This window comes from Chamaea fasciata, unplaced genomic scaffold (assembly GCF_029207755.1).
Source record: "Chamaea fasciata isolate MVZ Bird 193981 ecotype frontalis unplaced genomic scaffold, bChaFas1.0.hap1 SCAF_7, whole genome shotgun sequence".
Classification (NCBI taxonomy): domain Eukaryota; kingdom Metazoa; phylum Chordata; class Aves; order Passeriformes; family Sylviidae; genus Chamaea; species Chamaea fasciata.
Window position 1 is genome coordinate 50,984,194 of NW_027094092.1, and position 18,415 is coordinate 51,002,608.

Sequence of the window (18,415 nt, forward strand, 5' to 3'; positions counted from 1 at the left end):
TTGAGTTTTACTTTGATGTTCAAGCAAGCCGAGGCAAGCAAGGACAGAGCTGCTGGCATTGCAGGTGCACTGAGTTAGCTGGAATTGCCCCTCTCACTGCACTCCCCAGAAATGTGTGTCAGGGGAAGCCATCCATCCGGGAACTTGGGCTGGAGGAGTCATCTGGGTTTCCTTGGTTGGTGTCCAGCATGCAGATTCTAGTCTGAAGTCCAAAATCACTGTAAATTCAAGGGGGATCAAATCTGACAGTGGCAGTTGTGCCATAGAGCTGAGTATTTGTCTTTAGTGCTGGGATTTAGTGCAGGTGCTGCCAGACATGGTACCTGTGTGCCCATGGACATGGGGGGCTGTCCCCAGACCAGTTGTTAAAGGCAGAGAAATTGAGGTACAGGGTGTCCTGAATCCTGGGAGTGGCACTGATGAGTGAGATCCAAGCCCTGCTCTGTGGGTCTCCCTTGTCCAAGGATGCCTTCCCTCTGAGACATGACTGTTTGTGTGTCTGTGTACATAAACATACTTCGACATTTTTGTATGTGTGTTTCTACATTGTTCTGTCAGCGAAAGTTTGCATTATGTGAGCACTTTCCTTGAACTTTTCCTGCTGGGGTTGTGAGAATAGAGGATGGAGACAATGACACTTTGTTTTGATTTCTAGCCCAAGTTACTGTGTACAGTGATTCAAATGTGGCTTCTAGACAAGACTTATTTATATCTGTCCATTAGATTTGGGAAAAGGCTGCGTGTTTATTTACACTACTGCAATTCAAATCTATTTGTCTGCTACACTTAATGACAGAATGTGTAGGCTTTTATATATATGGAGAGATCTATTTATATATAGACTCATTTAGGCAGAAAGCAAAGAATGATTTTTTTTCATTAGTACATGATTTTAACAGGCAATAGGAAAAGGGAGTTTGGTGATAAACCTGCAAAGTGACAGATCAGAAGATACAAATCCCAGAGAAATAGGCATGGGAATATGACTGAGAAGGACTGTTCAAAGAAAAGCACATGAAAATGAATATCAGCTGTTTTAAAGGTAAATATCAAAAAATGCTGCTTTTGTAATGGTAATCATAATAGTTTATATAATAGTTAATAGCATCACTGTTTTGGTGAGGTGCCCAGAAATCCCAGAACACTTTAAAGATATTCATCAAGTAACTCAGACAAATTGTTAAAATTATCCAAACTTTGCTGTTAGTAGGAAAAGTAAGGTTAAATAAATTGCCAAAGGTCAGATTCCAGATTAGATGTAGTGCTGGGAATAGGAACAGGCTCAGACTCTTTCAACCCATGGATTTAATTCAAAGGTTTGAAATGGAAAGACCTTGCCATGTTGAGAATTCACATTTGAGATCACTCTTCAGAAAGCTGGTTGTATTCTACTTTTGTCTTTTTTCTGCAGTGGAAATTAGTCCCAGTTTCAGCCATGAGAAGATTAATAGTGCTGTGGATGCAGTTGTGCAGATGTCTGGGATGAGCTTCATTTCTCCCAACTCTGAATGTCTACATCCGTCCTGCTCCCTGTAGGCTCCTTGTGTAATCAATGGAGAGAAAAAACTGCTGCTAACGTGATTCATCTGACCTGTTTTAGCCACCTACTTTAGGAGTAGATGAAGCATGCTCTGGAAACACTTTTATTTCTTCTGATTTTAAGGGAGTCCAAATGAAGGCCTGACACTTAGAGGTTGTCTGGACTGGACAAAGTAAAGCAGAACTCAGAGGAATGTAAGCGGCTCGAATATTCTGTCTGGCTCAAACTGTGGCTTACATGAGCTTATCTTTTCTATACTGGAGTTTTGCATGTGTCACTTCTCATTTTATCTTCTTTGCTTCAGCTTCTGGCCCATGTTTTAATGTCCATTAGATTTAACTACAGTTTTAGAGTACAAACATGGGAATGACCAAGGTACTGTCTCATTGGCTTGGGTGAGACCACAGCTTTGAATTCAGTTTATTGCTTGAATGCATCTCTTCATTGCAGGAAATGGAGCAAATAAACTCCCTTGTAAAACAGGATGTTAGTCAAGACAGAACTTGACTTTTGATTGGGGTACAAGCACCTCTTCCAACAAGATCACCTCCTGCCCTCTTACAGGGAGCATTTCAGGGGTTCTGTTCATTGTTATTCTGATTCTTACCACATCCCCTTTTTCTTTCAGTTTACTTTAAATTCTCCTTGAAATATGTTTGGAATGCAGTGCCTGTGATACTTACACAGCCATCTGAAGACCACTTCTACAGGGGTACCCAAAGCACTACTGCATTAGTATTCTTAGGTTAATGTGCTCCTGTGTATCCATACAGGCTGTTTATAAAATCCCCCTCTCTGTGTTAAGCTGTATGATGTGCCTTGTGATTTTGTTGTGCTTTGGCTTGATTATGTATATGTAATAGCACCCAAACCACTGAAATTCTGTGCTGTCATGAAGCTTTCCAAGGGAAAAATGTATTTAAAAGTCCAAAGAGCTGTCCTGTTCCTGGATAGTAAAACCCATCCAGATGAGGAAAACAGAACAGTTTCCTTCATGTTCTACCTATCTGCCCTTTGGGATGCTGGAGAAGTTGTGGAGAGAATTGCAGGGGATTTCAAAAGGTTCCTGGTGTATTAAACAGCTGAAACACAAAAGTGGATATGTCAAAGTGTATCTGAGCTTCTCCTGGCCTGTGACTTATACTGATAATGTGTAACCTTTGGGTGTCATGTCATTTGGGTGTTATTGTCTTTATGCTTTGAATCAATTAGTTAATGAAGCTGGGATAGCCGACATTTGCCTGAAAACACTTGTTTCTATGAAGTGCTTTGTTTTAAATGTCATCCTAAACCAGCATGGTTTCACTGGTGGAGTTGTTTGCAAACACTAAAAAAGGAAATTCCCTTCAAGAAATAATCCCTGTACTCCTGTTTACATGGTCTTGTCAAAGTTTCAAACTGTTGTGCTTTTTGTAGAGTAGCTGGGGATGTTTTCCATGTGGTACTACTTTATTCCTGCACTGAATCTGGCTCATAATTCATTAACCATTGAAAAAACAAGGAATAAGGATGGACCTTAAACATGGTTCATGCTCTCTGAAAACTTGGACAGATGTGCCCATTGTATCCAGTCTACATTTTAAATTCTTTGTCACAAGGATAACTGATAACTTTTTGTTTTAAAAGCTGAGCTCTGGGACAAGAAATCCCATATCCCTTCTTACACCTGACTAAGCTTTTGCATCTCACTACTCTGAGAGACACTGCTGTGCACTAAAAGTGCACATGAATATCCTGAGCCAATAGTTATTCCAACCAAGCCTATGTTGAACTAAAGGCTACAATTATCTGCATGTCCCAGGAGCTGATCTCTTCTTCCCTGGTTTTGCCAGCTACAGAGTGACTGAACCTTTGTGTTTCGTAGGGCATGCTTCCAAATGGCTTAGCAAAATATTAAGCAGATGAATAAGTAAATAAAATATGTTAAATCTTCCTGTGCTCACATCTTTATCGCAATTATAAGGTGGCAGTTGCTGTCCCTTTAGTAAGAGAGGTTTGTGTTTTAGTTTTTTAGTTTTTTGTTTAATTTGGAAGTGAATTGTTAATTCTCTTGTTGCCAACTGTGGCACATGAGACAATGAACTTCACAGTGAAATCTGACTATAATAAAACACATAATCTGTTTCACTTAGTTTTAAAGAAAGCAGTTGTTTAAAGCAGCTGGTGAAGTACACAGATGTTCTGGTTGAGGGCAATCCAATATTGAAATGGCATAATGTGGCAACAAACTCGCATTTTAAAATGAATGCCTGACAAAAGAAATATTTAGTTAAGCACCCTACCCTTAATTATAGTGGCAGATATTTTTCATCTGGAAGCATGCGTTCAAAAGGTGCTGAACAGCCGAGCCTTCTTTCTGGCAGAAAATGCTGTGTTGCAGTTCCTTAAGACAGAAAAGATGCATTCACTGGCTTGCTGGACTCAATTCCACTCTGTGAGTTTGCTGCCTGAGTCTGCAAGTGAAATGACAGTGGCTGTGCAAAGAGGCTTCATTCATCTGCAGACTTAAGTGTTGTGAAGTCATATAAGAAAAGAAAGCCGAAGGTAACATGCTTGTGTCAGGGTCCTGCTCCTCTACGGGGACCAGCAGAGCTGAATTTTTAAGCTGGGATGGAGACCAGCTGCCTCAGTGAGTTTCCTTGTGGAGACAGCTTTTGATCATAATATTTTACTCATCTTCATGAATGCCTGCCCAGTGAAGCATGGAAGTGTTGGGCTTTCTCTCCCCACTGCAGAAGAGGAGGTCAACTTATGCAATTTCCTTGCACTTCATTTCTTTGAATTTGCACAGCTGCCCTCTCGGGACTGCAAAGTCCCTGGCCCTAGGGCCTGCCAGTTTTGGAAGCTTCTAAATGTCAGGTCTAATCTCAGTTTTCATTTTTAAAAATACAAAGTTCCTTGACTTTTTGCTTGCAGAGAAAATGGAGCTGTTCCCGGTCAGTCAAATCTTGGTGCCATTATATTTCTGGGTATAAGGTGGGGGAGAGAATGAGGTGTGACTGTTTCATTTTCCTGCAATAAAATGAGGCGTGGTGCCTTCAATTACACCAATTAAATCAGTTAAATAGTAACTTTCCTCATTGTCAGAAGGCCCCTGCTTTACACAGGCCTGTTCTCTAGTGCAGCCTCCAGCATCAGAAGCTCTTCATAGCCCGCCCTGCAAAGACCAGGGCAGTTCTGTATTGCCTGGTTCCCAAGGTGGGAGCTCCTCACACAAGACACCCAAAAGCCTGAGGGGAGAGGGAGGACTAGAGTAGCTGAATATATGGGAGTGTGGTAAAACAAGAAACTGTGGGTATTTTCTCATTTCCTCTCCTGGCTGCCCAATTTGAAGCCATTACTGGAATAAAGCTGCAGGAGTGTAGCCAGGAATAGAAGGAAGGTAGGTAAGTGGTATCAAAAGTTTAGTCTGTGAGTGAAAGGACAAAACACTCTGCCCTCTTCCATAGTTTCCAAGGCTTCCTCCTGTGGTGCAGATCATTTTATATCCTTTCCTGAGCCACTCCAGCTCCCAGTTCACTAGTTTTAGCCCCAGGGTTGTAATTTCTGCCTATCCTCCCTGCCCATCAGCTATCTATCATTGACTTAAAGTGTTAGTCAGACCTTCTGCAGCTGTCAGTGATTGCCTGTGTATCAGTAGGCTGTTGTCTGATACTTCTGGCATCAGGGGTGGTGCAGAGACTGCGAAGCTCATCTGGGCAGATAGCACTCAACTAAGCTGAACTTCGTGTCTGTGCTGGCATGATCCCAGTGTATTAGTGCCATGATAATTTTGACTGAGTTGCACGTACAGAACTTGCAGTCACACTTCTTGTTTGCAGGAGAGGCACAGTGTTTGTCCTTCTGCCATCCTTGTCGGTGAAACCATTTGTCTCTTCTATACCGATGTGCGTCACCCAGGGCTGTTTTGATTAACTGCTTACATTTTCCAGAATTCATCATCACAGGGACCCCCTGTGTCTCAGAGTGTTGTAACCCTGCTGCCTGCTTGCCTGGTCTTGGAGGCGCTGATAAGAAGAGCCTTGTTCTAGCAGTGTTGTGTCTTCCCAGCCTTTAGAGGACATGAGGCATGTATGGCATGTAGGAGCTCTTCTCTGAGCTGGAAGGATGAAGGTAGAAAGTTTAGCTCAGCAACTTCACCATTTCAGTGCAGAACGCTGTCGGATTTGTTCTTATTCCCACCACTGTTATAGACACCCACAGTCGGGAGGGACTTCAGAAAGGAGATGGTGGTATGTGGTGGACGGATTGGGAGCAGGGCCTGGGAAGACCTGGGTTTCTTCCTAGGCTTGTGCTAACACTGGGGTGTCTTGGGCAAAAAAATTCACCGTCTAAAAAATGGGGATAGGTAGACTCCTGGAGTATAAACCTCCTAAGTTTGCAACACTCTTCTTTTGGAAACAGCTTCTACTCAGGTGTTTTTCTTTTGAATGACCCCTCCTGGACAAAGTTACATCTGTATTTCCATATCGCACGTGTGTTTTATAATGTGACTTCCCGTCAAAGCCCATCTGTGGCAGGAGGTGAGGATATATAGACTTTAACACATTCATTCAGATTTAACTACCTTTTCAGGAAAATATTTACAAGTACCTTCTCCACGTAAGAGGTTTTCTATTGCTAGATGTCCTGAAAATGAATGTGCTGCCTCAGGGAAAATGCAGTATCTTCTTATTGCTCATAACATGGTTACTTTAAATCTTCTGCCTTTATTGAGAAAATCATCATCCTTGCTGAGGATCCCTTGTTGAGGAGCCCTCCATTAATCTACCAGGGAGGCGGTTAGTAGAGATGTGGATGAGTCATGTGAAGCCTTGTGTCTCTTAGTGCATGTTTGCAAACCTAATTTTAGTCAGTCTACTCCATTCCACTCTGCCAAAATTAGATAACATTGTTACAGCTATGCAACCGCTTAAATCAAAAAGATTCTTCTGAAAAATATAATTAGGAAAAGCCATTCTCTTTAGCTGTATTTAACTGTATTTAGTCATGGATCACAAATACATCCATCTTTTCTTTCCCCCCCCTTTTTTTTTCTACAATGTACCTAAATTTTGGTTTCTAAGACTGCTCTCAGACACACTGGCTTCAGCAGGCTTTGTGTCGCATCCTTAGCTGCACACCCATCCAAATGTGTGGCTGACATTTTCTGTGCCTCTTCATGCTTAGAAGTGGTTGTTACCACTACAGCTTTCTGCCTGCAAATACCCTCCTGAGGCACAGCAGCAGTTCAGATAAAGATTTCTTCACTTGCCAGGAAATTGTCCCGTTTACTGTTGATTTTTGAGATTTCACACTGCATCCATTAGATTTGTATTTGAGCACTTCTTACCGGTGAATCTTGCCCTTTTGCCCTTGGGAAGTAGGGGATCTGACAGACAGGTGTTTTTATGGTCACAAACTGAAGTCAACATGGACTGGGACAGGAGCAGAACCTGATACAAAATATCAACAAAACACATAGAAAAAGGAAGAAAGAAACTGATAGCGTTTGCAAATTGACTCTTAAATGCTACATCTGATGCCATTGCAACAGGCTTTTAGCAGCATTTGTTGCTTCTGATTAGATTTGCTAGATACACTAGATGACAACAGTCTATTTAAACATCCATTCGTACTCTTGTTCCAGTGTGTTTTGGAGTCCTGTGGGTATTATATTTGGAACTGTGGGGACACACAAGAAGCCTCTCTTCTTTCTTCCTGGAACTTTTGTTCTGATTTGCCAGCAATGGCACTTTGCTCGTGGAATCTCTTCAGCTTTTCGTCTAAAGAGAACCAGACGTGGAACCTCTGGACTTGTGTTCCTCTCCAAATGTTTATGTTGGAGGAATGAACTTAAGTCACAAAATCTTCTTTGCAAGATGAGATTTCTTGCTCTTTCCCTGTCCTCCCAAACACGTTATCTGTCTGCCAGCAGGCACAGAGAGAGGTGTGCTGCCTGCCTGTGGAAGAGGTGGCTAACTCCAAACTGAGTGAATGCAGTGGTTAAAGAGAAGAAGGAAGGCTGGCCTGTCCCCTTGTGTGCAGCCTGCCTGGGGAGCAAGTGACTCATGCTTTGGACAGTGTGTTACAGGCTTCTGACAGCTTGGGATCCCACAGTTGCAGCTGATGTGTGACCAGTCATCCAGCATGGCTGGAGCATGGGTCTGTGGAGCAGGAAGAATGCTGGCATGTGGTCCAGAAGGAGACTACTGCACTGGAAAATGTCCTAAAAATGTATAATTTAGCAAGATCTTAATGCCAAAGAGCATTATCTTATCTCACAGTCACGAGTGAATGTGGATCTTATCCACAGGGATAAAAAGGGGCTGGGGAGAGGAGATTGAAATATCTCCTTCTTGATCCTTCAGACTTCTCTTATCCTGTGGGTTTTTCCCTTTCCTTCTGCTGCTGGTGTCTTGCTCTGTGCTGAGGGAGGGCAGAGCCCTTGCTTCCACTGCACCTGTTTTCTGGGTAAACAGATCCACTGCTGTTGACAGTGGTCCACAAGTTCCTCTGTCTGTTGAAGCTGCATTTAAATAAACAAAGCATATTTTCAGTTGTATGCAATGCTTGGCCATGGTAGCAGAGAGCCCTAGCAGGTGTCTTGAAGGCCTCTAGAAATGAGGCAACAATCCCCCAGTGGAACATGCAGTGGGCTGGCTGTTTAGCTAATGGCAGCTGGCCAGTCTCCACTGGATTTGACCCAGGACAACTATATTAACACAACACCAAAAAAACCCACTTGTTTTCTACCCCGTCTCTTCTGTCTCTCAGTAATCTGTCCCTTCATCTTTCCCCAACTCTCTTTTTGTGATCTTTTCCCTTCTTCCTGCCACAAGGATCAGAAGTACAAACACACCATTTGCTAGTCTGGAGTAACCCCAGAACTGTTTTGCTTCTTGCCACTTAGATATTCCAGGAAGCAAATGCTGCCTTTGGTTTTGAAAAAGACCGGTGGAGAACTTGCAAGAGGCAGGTGAACTCCTGTGGCACACAGGTATAGCAGCTCTGTGCTGGCACCACTGAGTTCTGCAGAAGTGTTGGGGTGGCACTGTGGGAGTGAGCTTGTGATGCTGGATCTTCCAGCATGTGACACAGGGAAGAGCTTAAGAAGCACAAGACCCTGGTGCGGCAAATGGTCAAGTCTCATTCCAGCACTGCATGTGCTGGCTGGGCAGTTGCCTTTTGGTGGTAAAATTCCATCTTCAAGTCCTACTGAGTTATTCCAGGTGGATATTCCTAGAGGGGACTGAACAATCTTGCACGTCCATCAAGTGTATTGCTGCATCAGTCTGCCTAGATGGGAGGGTATCACCTGTCTAGCATTGACTAAGTTAAGAAACAAAAAGAAAAATCTTTATTTTCAGGATTTATTATGATTGGATTAAAAAAAAAAAAAAAAGCGGACAGTTAAAGAAGACATTTAAGTAGGAAACAGAAAAAGTTATGGAGTTAACGAGATTAAAAATTGATCTTGAATAGTGTGTATTAAATTATTTGTTTTTATCCTGGTGTCTCTGTTAGTGCAACATTATTAATGACATGCTCAGAAGGCGTGGCTAAAGTGAGGACTTTTTATTTAAAAAGGGGTTTGAAATATGAAACACAGCAGGAAAAACAGATGTTGGAAGAATTGGAGGCCAAGAAAGTAATTATTAGACTATTTTCTGCCTTCAGTGGATCTGATTATCTGATCATTATTCTGAGCACTCCTTGGAAATGGTGGGAGATGTGAGAGATTTCTCCTTGAAGTCTTGCTACAGATGTTGAGATCCTTCTATAGCTACATGTTAATGTATATAGGCTCAGCAGCCTTCAGAGACTGGGAGAAAGTTCTACTTGATTAGAATCAGCATCAGGTGGAAAATTGTGGATGAAATCAGAAATCAGTATCTTCGTTAACTGTGAATTATGGATGAAGGTTTTTCTCTGCTAGTTTTATATCTTTAAAAAAGATAAAATCCATTAAAATCTGCCTTCAATTAAGAATATTTTAGTAAGTTCTCCATGCTGACTCTTGAGGTTAAAAAGAATGTCTACTTACAGAAGAGATGGAGGTTGGAAAGTAGTTTGTGTTTAAGTATTGAACCACCATAGCCTCTTCCTGCAGAAGTATTGAGAGAACTGCATAAACTCCTGCTAGTTCTCCTGCATTGCCTGCATAATGTGAATTCAAAATTTGCTGACTGAATAGAATGAGCATAAAGTTTTGGGGGTTGTTTTCTCCCCACCTCCATGTTGTACTTATGAATAGAATTATGAATAAAAATGTAACCTCATAGTGTTAAAGCTGTGGAGGATACCAAGCTTAAAGTCTGTCAGCTCAGTGTTATGGCAGATGATATTTTATATTTATTTTGTAATATTCTTAAAGTTAATTTTTAGATGGAACTTAGGGAGTTATGTAACTTCTTCTTGTGTGCTATGAATTAAAATTCAAATTTCCATTGCTGCACAGTGGGACAAATCAAAACCAGAAAAAAAAACCCCTATGAAATGCAAAATCTATGTCATTCATTTTTGCCTAAGTTAATGTAAAAATTAAAAATTCTGAATAGAAGTATAGTTGGCCTGCATAGTTTCTTATTGAGTTTTAATACTGAATAATGTATTCTGCTGATCACCTAAGGATGCACCAAGTTTCTTCCAACCAGTAAAAGTTTCCTTTGGGAAAACAGCTTTAAAAAGCACAAATGCAAACCAAAATGGCAATAGTGCAGGACACCCTGTTTTAATTAATTTTAATGATTCACACCATAATTAATACTTACTGCTTTTGCAAGAGCAATTTGTGGGCCCACTTGGAAATGAAGGTGGGCTATGAAAGGAGCCTGGGCAATGGGCAGGGAGGTGACAGCCCAGGCTGCACCACCCAGCCCAGCTCACTGCACCTCTGCATGACTTCCTCACTTCCAGGGAAGAGAGTTGGCCAGGACAGAGATCTGCAGCACAGACCCCAGGCAGCTTCCGCAGTGGTTGTGAAATCACACTCTGCAGTCCCCCTGTGAAACTGGCCTTGGCTTTTATTAGGAAGGTTTTAAAGTATCCCAAATTGGAGCACAACGCTTGGTTGCTACATTAATTTGAAATAAAAGGGTTTTTATAGCCAAAACCGATGGTTTTCATTTGATTCATCTGTAATAGTTCAATTTTTCTGTTTTCTGTACAGAGAAATAAATCACCATTATGTGCTGATTTCTCTTTATGCTTGTTTATTGTGGTGTGATGGTTTGTTCTGCTTTCAAGTGTCATTAATCCCCAAGAAGTAAATCAGAGTTTCTGAATAAGCTTTTCTTTGTCAGGTTTCACTGGAGTTTAATCCTCGGCATCGTTAAAAAGGCTTTTCTTTTTATGGAGGAGCCTTGTTAGGAATTACAGCATGCAGAGAGTAAAAGTTCAGACATTGTAGTTGTCGCCTGTTAGAACTTATATTTCTCTTTTCCCCTTCTCCTTCTGCCATATGTAGCTGTCTAGGGCTTAGGGTGAGACACAGACATAATGGTTTGACTGAAAAGGGTGAGCAGAGGAGGAGCTGTGCCATAACCTGGTCTGGAGCTCCTGTCTGACAATGGCCATGCAGTGGCTTTGGATGAGTTTCCCAGCATCACCAGCTGGAAAGAACCACATGTAGCATTTAGTCTTGGGTGGTGGAGTCTCATGTCTCTGTGCAATGGAAAATTTAGGCTTTCGGTGCAGGAAGGCTTGCTTCAGAGCTGACAGCAAGACAGAAGAGACTCATTAAAACAAAACAAAACAAAAAGCCAAAACAACCCTCAATGAAACCACCATGCCAAGAACTGCCACGAACCACATTACCTCCCATGCTTCTTTACCTGCTCTTCCCTGCTGTAGCACATCAGCCAAGAGGCAAATAATTAAAAGCATTCCCAAACTGTGTCCCTGAGAGGTGTCAGCAGTGAGGAATCCTGGTTGATGGATGGTCCTGCATTTAGAGAGGGGGAAGGATTCTCTTCTCTGTTCCCTTCCCCGTTTCTGGAAAATGCTTGCAGGGTGTTGTGGGCTGGTCCCAGATTCATTTCAACAAAGTTGAAAACCTGAGGCTGCATGTGGCAGAAGTCGTTTTTTACTCTAGCTGGCTCCAAAGGAAAAACTCCAGAAGGCCTTCAGGCACTTGGACAGGTTTCACACCTTGAAAAGTAGCTGGTGGTAGAGTTTCTGCTCCATTGGAAACATGGAATGCTCTGGTGGCATTTGAGGCAGTGATAAGCCCATACACAGTGGCAGAGGAGTCCACACAGAGAGGACAGCATATATTAAAAGACTTAATATTTTGCAGGAGGATCTGGATTTTTTTTTGTAGGATTGTATAAACTTTCTACTTTGTAATTAAGGACTCGTGACCTGTACAACAGTTTTTTGCAGTTTGCAGACTTCACAATGATGCTATGCTGCTGTGATTTTCTTTCTGGACTTCTTACTTGTGGCTTAATATCTAAAATTTCCACTTAAGCAAATATAGCTTGATGAGAATATCAGTCAGCCTTGGTGTGGGAGAGGGGGAGAGCCTTTCTGTTGACTGCAGAGTAATTGAGATGCAAGTTCAGACACTGAACTTGGTGTGGATGTGTGAGGTGTGTGCAAAATGAATGTATGAGATGGGCAAAAGGATCTCTGAGGAGAAGAACTGGGTATAAAAAAGCATCAGTGGGGATATCTTGAAACATCCTCAGAAGTGCCTCCAATGCAGGAGACGTCTTTTGATTGGTATTGAAATTTTATTATAATATCTACTATCTGTAGAACAACCTTGCTAAAAAACTGCAGAAAATGTAAGTGGCACGCTATGAATAGGCAAATGATCCCTAGGCAATAATGTGTGCTGAATAACCTTTGTACCTCAGCAAACTGCCAGATCTGCAGTGAAACCTGGTAGCTGAATAATGCATTGGGTTTGATGGTGCACCTGGCTCTGGACATGGAAAGCAAGATCAGTCAGCCCTGGCAGTGGGACTGCTGTGTGGAGGATGACACTGGAAAAGGTTCAACCACAGCATCTCAATGCAATTGGAAAGCAAATTTTCACTACAAAACGGTGCTCAGGACAAGCTGATTTGGTCTTCTTCTGTCCCTTCATATTCTTTTTTAAGAGCAAAGCATCCTTTCAGGACCATTTGTTGAAAGCAGAATGTGCCACTGCTTCTAGGCTTGGAAGAAAAGACAAACCATCCTCTTATGATAAGGATTAACACTGGAGCAGTGTCTACCAACACCGACATGAAAGAACACAACCTAACTGTGTGTCTTATTTTGGGTTTGTGAGTGTTTCTATCACTCTCTATGTCATCAGAGCTGTTTCAGAACATATATTCAGCTGTATCAGCCACAGTGGATATTTTTAAAAATTCTTTCCTATTATGCCATTCTGCTACTGACTGAAAAAAGTGAAAGGGTAAGGCCAGCATTCAAAGTGATGCATACTGTGTCTGCTTCAATGAAATCAGTATGTTAGTCTCCACCTACTCTGGCCTGGGGTTGTTTTGTGAACTATGTATCAGAAGAACATCATATCATTACAAGCATTTGAAAATTATTCTTGAAAATCAATGTGCTATTTTCTCTTAAGCTTGCATTTAGCAAAATCTTCTCAGCATTTCTTCCCTCTGAAAAAGTTAGTGGCTATTAATTATGAGACAAATGCATCTGAAGTGATTTTCTCCAGTGGCATGGATTCATCTGTTCTATGGCCCACATAATTCTGTTTTTACCACGGTGACATTCCAGAGGTTACACCCAAGATGAATTTATCTTGATGTATACTATGTTATTTATCCATGGGAAATATGGGAGTTAGGGGAGGATGAGCAAAATCTGGCTGCTGCTGTGCACATGCTAGAAAATCTGCTGGCAGCAAATACAGCACATGGTGAAAAGTTGGTTGGCCTGATTCTGTCTTTTCCAGGAAGTCAGAGGAGCGGAGGCGGCCCCGAATCCCCTGAGCCGGCGGTGCCGACCACAGGGCCCGTGGGTGTGCGTGCTCCCCGTGCTCCTGCAGCAGGGCATGGCACAGAGCACCCCTGCTCAGCACTAGCCAGCACCCTTCACAGTGTCAGCATCTCACAGAGCCCCTCCTGCAGTTAGCTGAGCTGAGTGGAAACAAAGCGATTCAAAATATTCCTTTGGTGCCACATTAAAGATCATCTCCGCTATTGCTGTTCCCCCTGTCTGTGACCTGATGTTGTGAAAGCAGCTGCACTGGGGCTGTGGCCAGACACACATAACCACACCGTGTAGCTATAGGAACAGAAACCTCCCTGTGTCCCTCTAGTAGCCAGGTGTTAACTTCAGAACTGCTCAAGGGCCATATCTCCATCCTGTGAACTGAACTGACAAAAATTGCCATCGTCTCTCTCTGCCTCCCTCAGCAATTTCCCACTGTGGACTTTTTATTTCTTTCTCCAGTGGTCCAGTGGTCTGCAACCTTGCATTCTGCTAACAACACACATCAGATTGATGGCCATGCCACGTGGGGTGGGGAGCAGGGGTGCCTTAGTGCAGCCACCATCCTCCTCATGGAGATTACAGTCATCAATTTCCATCTGCTGTGAGCATCAACAATATGATTTCTGGCTTTAGGAACATCAGTTGATTCCTAAGGTTGAGCGGGTTTTCATTTGGCAACCATTACTCCACCCCTACCATCAATGCTATAAAAAGACATCAGCAGCAGGTAATTTGCTTTGGCTCTATAATATATGAGCCTGAAATTACATCTTTTCCTTTACCACGTCAGATTGGTACCCAGATTGGTACCTTTTGAGACTTTACATATGCCTTATGGCTTTCAGTCCAATAGCACAGTCATATCTTTTGCTGGCTAATCAGAAGCATTATTGTTCAACACTGGTTTTGGGAAAAAAAAAAGAGAAATTTTAAACCTTAATTAAATATGATGTGAACCAAGCCTGAAATTTCAGAATAATATAAGAAGCAGATCTATTTGTAGAGCAGCAGGCTGAAAGCCTTGTTGCTGTTATCCTGCATCCCATCCAGCAGCATTGGTCCCTCCTCCTTCCTTGGGACTCTTCCTGTGTATTCCTCCATCCTCTTTCTGCTTTGCTGCAGGCTCAGGGTCTCCATTCCTATGCGGTCCCCATTGCATGGCTGAGCTGGTCTGCAGGCACACACAGTGAGAGCTGCTGCACTTTAATCTGAATTTGAACATCTATTTATGTCAGGGAAGACCTTTGCCAGAGAGGATGGGTGGGGATCCTGACAGGGAAAGGGGACACCCTGGAGGAAGCAGCTGGGGACCGTGGAGTTGAGGCTAATCCCTCCTGAAGCATCAGACCCCACAGGCTGCAGGTGGTAGATCCCTAAGCTGAATAGCTCTGAGCTGAACCATGCAAGGGCTTTTCAAACGTTTATTCCCTAAATGCTTCTAAACAATGCCTGTGATTACTCCAGAACCATGACTATAACACTCGGAGGAGAAAGAAAGGCTTAATAAACCCAAATGTGTTTTTTAGCAGTAATTCACAGCAGGGTCTGTGGCTGAGCCTGCCAGCTGCCACAGGCTGCACGGGTTGCATTTAGCCAAGCCTAGAAGCAGGAGCAGTACTGGCTCTGGAGAAACCTACTGCTCCCTCCTATTGTCTAGAGAAATTAATTGCTTTAGAGTAATGCCTGGAAATTGTGTGCCAGTCACATGCTAAACAGATAAACAGTAGAGTACAGATTTGTTCAATGAATTTCCAAAGCGTTCTCACTGAGGTAACATTCTGTTGGAACTCCTATTGAAAAAGGGGCTGATTACTCCCTGCATTCTTCCAGGTGGTGGTTTGTCCCTTCAGGGACTGTGGAGAGCACTATCCCATCAGGTGTTGTATTAAAACACTTAGTTGTGCAAGTGCTAACTGCAGTACTGGAATAGTGTTTATTTCTTTTCACCATAGTGTGTTCTAGATCCATCAGGAGCTGCAAATGTTCTGGGATGACTGTGGCTTGTTTCTTTCCTTGCTAGTGCTGAGCCTGCTGTGGCTATGAGAGATCTGACTGGTGACATGTGGCAGGTGGGTCTTGGACACCACCGTAACATTGTCTAAATGCCCTAAGTGAGCTGTGCATGGGAGCATTGCATGGGCTGATTCTGTCCTTTCACAGGCTGATTCCTGAAAATGTTCAGGCAAGGTGTTAACATCATACTTGAATTCTCTACTGCAGTGTTCATCTACAGCTTTCCTTCCACCCAAATATTCTCTCTGTTGGCTCCAAAGTGATTGTTACTTTTGTCCCCTTCTCCAAAGATATGGTCTAACCTCTGTTTTTTAGGAGACCTTCCTCTGAGAGCAGAGGAGTCACTCCATGGACAGCAGGAGTTTTTCATTTCTGACCTCACTCAAATGAGTCACTTTAGTGACCTGCTGTGTCACCCACCTTGGCTCTGTTTTTTTTTGCCCAGCCAGATGCAAACTCTCTGCTGTGGCCTCATGTCTTGTTGCTGTCATGTTTATGTCTACCCTATGCCCTGGTGTTTGTTGTATCTTCCTCTAGAGCCCCAAAAATATGCTTAAGTAGTCCGATTTTTGGAGCAGGGAATTTCATGGAATGGAGTGGAATTTGTCCTTGCAAATGAGGAAAAAAACCCTGCAAAATCAATGGATTTTTGTCAGCATAAAACAAATTTGAGGGGGAAGAATCTCTTTCCTTCCTCTGCATGCCTCCATCTTTTTCCCTAAAGTGTTGTAAACAGCAAAACTGCTTCTGGTAAGCACTGTCCTGGCACTGGAAATGGCTTTCTGTGGCTACTTACAATTGCTGTGCAGATCGATAGGGAATAGCAGCAGTTGTGCAGTGAAGAGTGAATGACATGAAGTTAACTTTCCCTCTCCTGCTGGGATGGATAGTGTATTGTGGCCCTGTTTCCTTATCTTCTTTGTACAAGAGTCATTTCAAGCTTGATTTTTCTTGACTATCAGAAGAGAAGTTACAGATTTTACTGTACTGAAGCAACCCAAAACATTGCTGCTGTTCAGAGGTGTGTCTCCTCATAATCGTCCATCCAAGCACATTTGGAGGCTCACAGATCCCTTCACCATAATGCATTTTAAGTTTGTCTTGTTACCTTTCACACACACACACATATATAAAAATGTCCTTGTGCTGTCCTTGGAGCTGTATGGGGAAGAGGGATGATCTTCATGTGCCTTCCCTTAGAGCAACGCTGGCCACATGGGATGTCATGCAAAGGAAAGTGGAACAGTCTTTCCAAGCTGGGGAAGAAATTAAAAGCATTAAGAAAGGAATGGGAAACATTTTGTGCAATCTGCATATAAACAAAATGTGTGACGTTGTAAATGTCTTATTTCTTAACTTTTTTAAAGCTTGGACAACATGATGCCTGCCATGTTAAATTGTTTCCTTCAGAAGTCACTGGCCATGGCAATTGTATTGAAGTGGCTTTGAAGGCTGGACTGAACAGCGAGATAAATAATAGTTACATTTTTGGCTTGTGCATTATCATATTGCTCTAATTCAGCTGAATGAGTCAATTATCCACTTACAGAAATTAATTACAAAACAGGCTCTAAAAGTGTCAAGGATGGGTTCTGTCAGGCCAGAATCATTTGTGGGATGTGATGAATGATGCTGAGCCTCTCTCCATCTCTGTGCCTGACTCCTTTCCTTGGGATAGAGGTGCTGAGAATGGAAAAGTTTGGTCTTGGACTGCAGTACAAATCCTTCTGTCAGTTTGTTGTACTTTGTGTCCAGCTTCACCTTGAGTAAAAGTGGGCTTGGGTACATCAACATCACCGTGGGGAAAAAAGTCTGAGAGGGGCTTGGAGCTAATTGAGCTGCAGCACTAAGGGCTCGCTGTCATTCTGGGGTATTTGAGTGCTCACAGAGAGGATTTACTGCAGGGATTCTGATCTGTAAGACATGAACTGCCTGTCTGTTGCAATGGTGCGTCTCATGTCAAGGGAATGGGATGCAATAGATCAGAGTTAAATTAAAACACATTTCATGTATTTATAAATGAGCAGTGGTATCCGTTTTCCTGCTTTGGTGAACCTGACACATATGAATGTACAAACCTCAGTCTCTGGTGGCTGGTATTATTTTAATAGCGAGTGAAAAGCCTTGAGAGTATAAATTGCTTGTGTTTCTTCATGACAAAACTGGATTATATAAACCTGAAAGGAAACACTATACATGGCTGAATAAAACTTACTCATGTATTGCCTGTTAATCTTTCAACATTAACACTGATTGGAGTTGGGGTTGGTTTTGGATGAGTTTTGGTTGGGTTGGGTTTTTTCTGATTTGGGAGTTGTTCTTTATTATCAGTAAAAGAAATTAAGCATTGAATTGATTATTTGAATATTTAAAGGCTGAATCGTGCATAGCCATGGATGCTGTGATCTTTAGAGGCACTGACAGCTTTCCCTCTGGCTGTTAACATGTCTGCTTTATACAACACAAATGTCAACATCACTACTCCTCTAATTAGAGCAGTAGGTCAAACAGTGTCTTTGTCTGTGGAGGAACCCGAGCCATTAGCCATGTTAAGAAGAAGCTCCTTTGTTAAGTCTGATTTATGTTTCTGAGGTTTGTTTTATCCTGTGGCAACCTACAAATGCTGTTTTTGGAGTGGGGCTTTTTTGCTGACTGCAGAAAGGGAAAAACACAGAAGAGATTGTCCCTCCACTGATTCAGCCTCTGCCTGAGCTGCAAAGCAAACCTTCCCCAGCAATCCTAGCTCACCACAGGTCTGGCCTGTGTGAGAGTGTGCATTGCTTTAGTTTTATTCAAACACAAGAAATGCAGGTTTCCAGGCAGTTTAAATTATAACAATACTGGAAGTTGTAGAAGGTTATCAAAGTAGAGAAATACAGTGTTGTCCCTTAAAACTCATGCGAAGAAAAATTGCCATCG

The 18,415-nt window shown here is 42.5% G+C and overlaps 1 protein-coding gene and 1 long non-coding RNA gene across 7 annotated transcripts in view; both read left to right on the top strand.

The window, feature by feature from the left end:
• EVL (Enah/Vasp-like) overlaps window positions 1–18,415 on the top strand; it is a 144,101-nt gene that overhangs the window by 36,541 nt on the left and 89,145 nt on the right. The gene's annotated exons all lie outside the window — the stretch shown is intronic.
• Window positions 130–2,863, top strand: LOC136291817 (uncharacterized). The gene is made up of 3 exons (XR_010721750.1): window positions 130–175; window positions 900–1,042; window positions 1,412–2,863. It is a non-coding gene; the product is annotated as an uncharacterized lncRNA (long non-coding RNA).